Source organism: Melozone crissalis, unplaced genomic scaffold (genome assembly GCF_028551555.1).
Source record: "Melozone crissalis strain CALT ecotype California unplaced genomic scaffold, PUWL_Pcris_2 ptg000055l_1, whole genome shotgun sequence".
Classification (NCBI taxonomy): Eukaryota; Metazoa; Chordata; class Aves; order Passeriformes; family Passerellidae; genus Melozone; species Melozone crissalis.
The window spans coordinates 1,210,806-1,220,308 of NW_026535833.1; the positions used below are offsets into that span (position 1 = coordinate 1,210,806).

General features: G+C 46.9%; 1 pseudogene; it reads right to left on the reverse strand.

The window, feature by feature from the left end:
• Positions 1–5,554: 5,554 nt before the first annotated feature.
• Positions 5,555–6,557, reverse strand: LOC128943766 (neuropeptides B/W receptor type 2-like; annotated as a pseudogene).
• Positions 6,558–9,503: the final 2,946 nt, after the last annotated feature.

Genomic DNA, 9,503 nt, shown 5'->3' on the forward strand with positions numbered 1-9,503 from the left:
TGAGCCCTGCTGCCTGGGGATATCCCCCAGGAATTGTGGAGGATGAGCTGGAGACCAGGCTGGATGGGGCTCTGAGTACCCTGGTTAGTGGAAGGTGTCCCTGCCCATGGCAGGGGGTTGAAACTGGATGATCTTTAAGGTCCTTTCCAACCCAAACCATTCTGTGATTCTCTGAGTCTGTGAATTGTGATTCTGTACTTCTGTGATTCAGTGATTCTATGATTCTGTGATTCCATGAGTCTATGACTCTGTGAGTCTGTGAATCAATGATTCTGTGAGTCTATGATTCCATGATTCTGTGAGTCTTTGGTTCTGTGATTCCATGATTTTGTGAGTCTCTGATTCCATGATTCTGTGAGCTATTGGTTCTGACCTGCCCCATCCATCATGAAATGGTGTCCATCAGCCTCACACCCCAGCTCCTGGTCAGCGTGGATGAAGGAGCTCAGCTGGGTGTGGCCATGGCATGAAGGATCCTGCTGAACCCATCACATGGATAAAGGAAATTTAATTACATCTGTAGGATTTCCATCAATGCTGAGCAGCAGCAGGCTGGGTCTCAGGGGAGATTTTTCATTGTGTTGAAATCTGACTTTGTTAATTACCAGTCTCTGATCTCATTTGAGGGTTAAGGTTATGAAACAGAATCCTTATTTCTCTGATTTCCTTATCCAGCTGGTTTATTGAGTCTTGTCCAGGGGGTGGTTTGGACCTTAGAAATTCCCAAGTTATCTCTTGGCTTGATACACTTCTGGCATGACCTGTGCAGAAGCATTGGAGCAAGGGGAGGTGATGGAGATATGCAGAAGTCCTGGTGAAAGACACAGCAAGAAATCATCTCAGGAAAACTGAAAATGATGACAAAGGTCCTGCTGCCAAATTATAGCTTCTTTTACCCTCAAAGGGAACTCCCCCTTCCCACATGGGAAGCACCCACCCCAGGCAGCCAGGGAACATTGTGGTGGGGGCCTTTAGCAGTGACACCAGCCTTTGGTGCACCCCAGGCTGTTGACTTCCTCTTGGGGAAAGCTTCCCATCCTCTGTTTACTCAGGAAGCACCAAATTTGACGGCTGTAGGCAGTCAATAGAGCGCCTGGTTTTTATCCACACATCAAATTTACTTTCTTTTTTAAAGAGAAAATAGCCACTGAATAGCCCTTGAAGCTTGGGGCTAGTGTCTAATTCCACTTGAAGAGCTTTGTTAGATAATTGCAGTATTTTTCTGAGAGAAAATAGAACAATCAAGGCTTGTAATTAAAAGCCATTCAGGCAGCTTTGATCCTTCTCTCTGCATCTTCACTTACCAAACACAAATGCCAACAAGGACTCATGGCAATATTTACAGTCACTATTTTTGGCCTTTGCCTTTAAATTAACTCCTCTTCCTCGCTTCCAGTCAAAAGAAGGGGGAGGGAGGGAAATGGGGCCTTTCAACAGGTGTTTCTTTAGAAAGATTATTTTGGAGGATCCCTGATATCATAGAATAATTAAGTTTAGAGAAGCTCAACGAGTCCAACTATCACACACTAGCCACACCACCACATTCACCACTAAACTAAATGAAATGTCACACACAGAGGTTTTTTGAACACTTCCAGGGACGGTGACCCCACCACTGCCCTGGGAAGCCTTTTCCAGGGCTTGACCACCATTTTGGTGAAAAAAATATTTCTGATAATCTAATCAAACCTCCAAATATCTAAAAAACTAAAAAAAAAAAAAATCTAAAAAATATTTCTAATATCTAATCAAACCTCCCCTGGCACAACTTGAGGCCATTTCCTCTCATCCTGTCACTCCACAATGACAAACCCCGAGCTCCTCTGGAGACCTCAGAGCTGCCATAGATCAAATTTATCATCCCAAAACTGCCTCCAGGCAGAGCCTCAGCTGCAGTGGTGGTGTGGATGGGACAAGATCCACACACTCTCCTGGGTATGGACAGGGAGCTGCCAGGGCCATGTCCCACAGCCCACAGGGGATCCTCAGGTGAGCTCCTGACTCACTGGGAGAGGAATCCAGCCTGGGAAGTCCCAGCAGCAGGTGGGGATGTCAAACCTTGATGTGCTGAGACCCTCTGAAGGCATCAAACTGGGCTGGTTTCTCCCAGAATTGGCAGTACAGCCAGTGGGTTGTCATTTCATTGGGTTTATGGTGGGACCAACAGCGGCTCATCAGCACCCAGGGGCTCCCAGCAGTCCCAAGGAAACAAGGTGAGTGCTACAGGTGTCAGGTTGTACAGGGAAGGGACAAATTCTCTTCCTTGGCTTGATTTGAACACTGTCTTCTGGATATCCTTCTGCTTCTCATCTTTCACAGTCCAAGGTTTTGCTTATCCATGTTTAATTTTTATTTCCATATTTTCCTCACATCAAGATGCTTCTGAGAGCCACGCCTTCAACTCTCAGTGGGGTATTATTTCTTTTCTCACCCAAAAATCGTGACCAGCCTTGGGGAGGCAGTGTGAGACTGTGTAAGACCCAGGGGACTGGAGCTTCCCGGGAGAACAAGCTGCAGCACGGCTCGGATGAGGACAATTGATCCAAACAGCCAATATTGCTGCAGCATGAAGATTTAAAAAGCAACAACAGCTTCTGATCCCCCACCCTAGCTGAGATGCGTGCATGGAAAGCCTGTGGTGGGAATATGAGCCCTAATTCCTACAAGTGGGAATATGAGCCCTAATTCCTAAAAATGGGAATATAAGCCCTAATTCCCGGTGGCTGCCCCGCACCTTTGCACCCATTAATGCAGCACACACTGTTCCAGAAGGAAATCCACCCAGCTTTGAGGCTGAGCTGACTCTGTGCATGGCTGGGAAGGGGTTAGGAGGAGGAGGAAAGCCTGGGTTCCTAATTCAGCCTCCCTGCAGACCCCAGACAGGGTGCTTGCTTTAGGAAGGGATTTATGCAGTGAATCGCTAATGGGGTTTGTTTTCCTGCTTCCAGTGTTCAGGATGCAGCCGATGTGGGCTGGTGTGACAAGCCAGCCCCAGCAGTGGGAGGAAATTCAAAGGAACGAGCTGGCGTGGGGGTTTCCCTGGGGAAATCTTGTGCTGGGAGTGGGCAAGCATCTCCCTGGAGGTGTTTTCTGCTCTCCCAGAAGGAGCCGAAGCAGCCTGGCTTCTGATGCTGTGCTCCGAGGGTCTGCCCAGGCGCAGGAAGCCCGAATGTGCTGTTTCCCCGCAGAAGCAGAGTGCCAGGCTGTGTGTGAGGCTGAAGATGCTGCGATGGGGGGGATGCAGCGATGCTGAGCTGAAAGCAGCGAGTGCCGCTTAGTGCCGCCGGGCTGAACCGCACCGGGGCTCCGCGGGAGCTGCAGCCTCCCCTGGGCTCGGGAGGGCACCTGGACAGCCCAAATCCTTCTCCCCCGGGAGCCTGGCACCCGCACGAGTGGCCAAGGCTCCTGTCGGGTGTTTGGCACGGAGAAAATCGCGGATGCAGCAGGATGCTGCCATAGGGAGATGCTGAGATGAGGCTGCCCGTGCTCAGAAAGGGAAGGGGCAGGGGATGCAAGAAACGTCTGGAAATGCCCGTGGAGGGTTCAGAGAGGAGGGAACCAGACTCTCCTCAGTGATATCCAGTGACAGGAGACATGAACTGAAACATGGAAAGTTCCATTAAATCACAGGAAGGAAATTCACTGTTCAGGTGGTGAAGTACAGGAACAGGTTGTCCACTGTAGCATCTCCCTCCTCAGAGACATTCAAACCCGAGTGGACACAGTGCTGGGAAATTTAACTCTTCTTGAGCCATGCTGTGACTGTGACTATCATATCATTTTTTCCATTTAATGGAGAAAACTCCAGCTATATCATTGTCATGTCTGAAGTGGTTAACTCACACTGAAAAGCTCCTTTCCATGAAAAAAAATACAGTAGTTTTCCTACTTAATCAAATATATTGCCTTTCCTAGAGCCCCAGTGCCAGTAAACAGCGATGTTTCAGCTGATTGGGCAGCTTGTGTGAGAGGTGACATAATTTGAGTCAGTTTTCTCACACAGAGAGGTTTTTCCACCCGGGAAACCCATTGCCAGCAGGTGGCAACCACGCCAAAGCCAAATTCCTGGAGAAGGTTTGCCTGGAAGAATGTGTTCTCCTTCATTGTTCTACCACAGCTAGCACCTTTAATATGGAGAAGGCAACAGAGTGATCTTGTATACACACATCTGTTTTTAGTTTTCCATCAATTAAATTGGAATCCCGAGGTATTGAGGGTTGTCAGTTTGGGTGTTGGGGTGCTCAGGGCACTGAATTTCCCCGAGCAGTCTCACCTGGGGTCTCCACCCACACCCACCCATGGCTCTGGGAGCCCATTTAAGCTGAGAACTGCAGCCTCCTTTCCTTTTATGTTCCGTGTACTGCCTTTTCCTGGGGGGATTTGGACAGGTAAGAGCCAAGCTTGGTGCCTGGGGTTGGGGGAAAGCTTAAAAGAAATATTTTAGCTATGACAGCCTTCCTAAAAGTAGCAAGATACAAACTTCACTACTAGCAGGGCTAAAGGGTGTGAGAATGAGTTTTCCAAGCTTTCTATATGGAGTTTCTGGTCTCCAGACTCTTCCAGTCAAGTCCTTTTGTTCCAATACTTTTGTTAAAGTATTCTGACTATTTATCTGTGAAAGAAGAAACTTTATATCTGCAGTGCTCACTACAGTCTTACTTATGGCTTACAAACCACCTTAATTTTGTTACAAACCTGCTGTGTTTATTTTATAATAGGCAAAATGCAATATATATAGCAAAGATGTGGCACAAGTAGCATAAATTTTCTCTTGTGAAAGAAGGACCAGTCTCTTTATTCCCCCATGAGGTTTATTTCATTACTCACTCTTAAATAAATATGTATTTGACACTTTACAGGAACAACTAGTTCAAAATGATTTCTAACACAAGTTCTCACAGTTGTTATAGTATTTGTATGGTGTGCTGTTTGGCACAATTTTTGAGACTCAAATCTTCCTTTTGGTCTAAATTTAATAAGTCAGAAAAGAGGAAATTTGTGGTGGGGTGGAAGATGGACAATCCTTCAAAATCAAAAGAAAGCCATAACACACAGGAACATACACGAACATTGAAAATAGTTTCTTTTCTCTTCTAAATACTCATCCTCTCTTTTACAGATGTTTCATTGAAAGTGCTCATTAGCTCTGCTCCATTAAACAATCCTCCCTAACAACTCAGTGATAAAGAACTGAGCTTTGCACTCCTCTGGAAATTGGTCTCCAGCCCGTCCGTGCTGTACAGCAGATGGCAATAAAGGACCACTCTGTGGCAGAAGCACACCCCTGAAAAGGAAATGTTCTGTCCTTAGTAATTCAGAGGGTGAAATTAAAATCAGGGTCTAGAAATGCAAGTTGGTGGGAGCAAAGAGGGGAAATACAAGAGTTGCAAGTGGGCAGGACAAACCCTGTTGCTGATGAGGGTTACAAACAGACCACACATTACATATAAACCAAAGAAAGGACGTTGTGCATTCATTGGCCACTCCTCCAGTCTGCAAAGTTTCTCCTGAAAAACCCTGGAAGGGCAGGGACCTGCCAGGCCCAGCCCCCTGTTCAAGAAGTTCTGCATTCCAGCAGCTTCCGGAAGCTTTTCCGAAAACTGTCATCCAGGAAAGCGTACAAGAAAGGATTCAAGCATGAATTGGCAGAGCTTAGGCTGGTGATGAAGTAGGATATCCCAATGACCATGGAGGTCTGGGGTAAGTCAGTGGTCAAAGCCACGATGGTAGCCAGGTTGAAAGAGGTCCAACAGAAGAGGAACACAGCCAGGACTATGAAGACCATGATGGTGACTTTATTCTTGGCTTTGTCCAGGGCTCTGGCATTGGAGTTCAGGTGCATGCTCCTCAGCTTGTAGAGCATCATGGTGTAGAGGATGCAGATGGTGGATACTGGAATGGCAAAGCCAAGGATGAGGGTGTAGATCCTGCTGGCTTTGAACCAAAACCTCTCCGGCTTGGGGAAATTGAGACCACAACTCTTGATCTCCAGGTCGTCAGTGTAGACATTGGCAAAGATGATGAAAGGGAGGACTATGATGGTGACCAGGATCCAGATGCACAGGCTGACAATCCTGGCTGCTCGGTACGTGCGGTGGGGCATCCTCTTGGACCTGACCGTAGCCAGCACCACCAGGTACCTGTCTATGCTCATCACTGTCAGGAAATAAATGCTGGAGAAGAGAGAAGATATTGTAGTGATCTATGGACAAGATGACCTTGCAGAGGATTTCTCCGAAGGGCCAGTAGCGGAGGAGGTGCTCTGCAATATTGATGGGCAAGACAAGGGTGAACAAGTCATCAGCGATAGCGAGGTTCAGGATGAACATGTTGGTCACAGTCTTCATCTTGGGGGCCTTGAGGATCACATAGATGACAGCAGTGTTGCCTGTGAGCCCCACAGCACAGATCACAGAGTAGATCACGGGCAGGACAATGTAGAAATCAGCTGCCTGCTCTTGGAGGGTGAAGTTGAACCTCATGCTGTTTTCCAGGTAGCAGCTGTTGCCTGCGTTGCTGCAGGAGCTGTTCAGATCATCCCAAAAGATGTTTCCCATGCCTATTGACCACAGACCACCTCCAGATACCACTGAAAGCCTCACTAGCCCAGAAGTGAGAGGTTTTTTGTTTGGTTGGGATATTTTCCCCCTCCTATGTAAAGCAGCTGTTACCTCATTTAGATGCAGCTTATTTTCAAAGGTGAGTTGTGAGGCTTCTTGGACCACCTAACTTACCTCTCCCCCCCGTTGGAGAAGTTAGATTTTGAAGTGGTGATGGGAGAAGAAAATGTTTGGAAGACATAAGGCTCCATGAACCAAGAAAACAAGAGAATAATGTCTTTCTAAAGAAGTCAAGGAACTCTTCTTTCTGAGAGCATTCCGGTGAGCTTTGGCTTTTCTTTGCTGGGGGAGTTGAGCGGCTCTCATTCAGCTGTCTAAAGTGACAGTTCTTTTGGGGCTGGCAGGAACAAGGAGGCAGAAGGGGGAATTTCGTGCCTGGCTGGCTGTTCACAGCCCTTGGAGGACTGGAGGGATGGCTGCAGTTTCTCTGGCACAGCTCTTGCTTTCCGTGCTGGAGCAGAAGCGTTCCAGTGGTTAATTAGCGCCTGCCTTTGTGTGGAGTTCAGGCTCTTCATGGACAGCGATTTCACAAACAATGAAGAAGTTTCTGACACTGCTACTCCCCACTCCCAGGGTCCCCTAGCAAAAGAAGGAGGGGGAAAAATAGTTCAGGGAGTATTTCTGAAATTAACATTTAAAGGGGATTTCCCTGCAATCAAAGTACACCTTTAAGCAAGGGTGAGTTATGAACTTACTCACTCTGAAAACCATCCCCAGTACGAACAACTGGCAGCCCCCCAAATTTGGCACAGATAGACAAAGCTGTACATCTCAGAAGTTCAGGATTAATCGGGGAAGAGAGAGAAAAGTACCCTGAAAGAGACACAGCAGGAATCATCTCACCTGTAGCAGTCACCACATCCATCACTATTGCCTGACCCATACTTCCAAGAATTCCTCCACAGGGAATGAACAAAAAACCGACCCCTACCCCCCTCCACCATGAAGATCAAAGGTTTGGCAACCGGTCCCAGGCTCTGCAGAGAGAAGTGCCTCACTTCTCCTGCCTTTTGTTGTCGCACAGCAATAAAGTGAGCTGGACTGCCGGCGCTGGGGATGGGGAGTGAAGTGTCCCTTACCTGGGAAGCGGCTCCTCTGCCTCCTCCAGCACCTGCTGCTCTCACTGGTGAGCCTCTTCCCTCTGATCTGAGCTGGAGGAGGGTCTCTGGGCTGCTGACGTATGGGGATTTGCAATCAGATCAACACGATGCTTCTGTGTGTGCGTGTTGTGTGTCTGACCAATTAGCACTTTCTCGGATCGGGGAAGGGGGGAAACAAGGGTTTTCTCTCTGCAGGGTTATTGAAAGAGTAAATACGGTGAATGTTTCCTTCAGGAATGAGGGAGATGTGGAGGGACACAGGCAGCACTCAGGACTGGCTAAGTGAGGGATGAAAGGATGGGAAGCAGGGGGTTAAACTGCTTCAATAGGGAACAGTGGCTGGTTTTAACAAAGGGAGCAGGAGGAGGGTGAGCTACATTACAACGCGCAAAATAAACAAATAAACAGATGTACCTTGCCAGATCTGTGCTGTTTTCGGCTGCTCTGGGGGAGTTTGGCTGAGTTCCTCCAGCTGGGTCTCTGATCCGGCTTTGGAAATCCAGTGAAATCCTTCAGATGTGCATCAGGAGGTGCAGGAGTCCCGTGAAGCTTCTTGGAAATGCACCCCAGGTTATAGAGCAACAATGTAAGATCACTTTACCAGCATGTCCCTAAAGAAAAAAAAAAGAAAAAGGAAATCAAGAGTCTTTTGATTCTCTTTTAGTCTTTTAAGTATTGCCTGACCTTTGTTTCAAGACAAAGCAAGGGAAAACAGGAATCCATCACTGCCATGCCTGGCTGAGTGCATTAAACCAGGAGGGCCAGCTCATAGATCTGAGCCAGTAGCCAAGAAGAGTGTCTGACTTTGCTCCTCTTTTTGGATGTTTTATATTCTTCTGGTAAGATTTTTGTGCACCAGTAGCTGGGTGGGAGTAAAACATTTCATTGCACTTCTTAAAGACATGGCTATAACCGACTTCAGCAGATGGGATTTTTTTTTTTTTTTAATGTACAACTCTTCAAGATATTTCCTTGACCAAAATCTAAGCAGACATTGGGCTTAAGGAAAATGAAACAGGAATTATATTGTCCAATTATATTGCATAGGAATTATATGGATGATACTTCTTCAGATGAAACACCCCTGGAACTTTCTTCTTGCCTGTTTTGGGAAAGCTGGTGTGGTTTATAAGGAGTTGTAAATGAAGCAAGGCTTTGGTAGGTCTGCAGAGGGAATGCAGTTTCCAGAAATTGCTGTTGTCTTTTTTCAGAGAATAGCATACAGAAGGCAGAAAAATTCAGGAGAATGTGATGTTACATTTGCTGATCTGTAACTATTCCCTGGGACAAAAGGGTTTTAAAGTATTTTTCATCCACAATCCTTTGAGGCTTTCTGTTTTTCAACATGAAGTTTATCTCTGGTCTCTGGGATAGTTTAAAAGCTGTTCTTTTTTTCCCAGTCTATATTATCTTGGAATTAGCTGCCATGGCCAGGGGTTGTGTGCCTGGGTGCTGTGTGTTTCAGGAGCTGTGGTGCTGATGATGGTTCCTTGTGCTTTTACCCTTGCCTTGTGCCTTCCTCCTCATTATCCATGGTGAACATGCTCTCCGTGCCTTGGTTAGGATGTGCTTGATTAAAATAACCTGTCAGAGATGAGATGGAGACAAATTAAAGTTCATTGCCTGGTGTGGGTAGAGGGGCTTTTGCTTATATGCCCCAAACAAATTACTGGCACCTCCTTTCAGAACTCCTTGCCTGGTTCTCCAATAAAACTTGTTTGCTTTGGGGAGGACAATTGCCAACAGATCTAAATTGATGTAGGGGATTGCTTTGCAGTAGGAA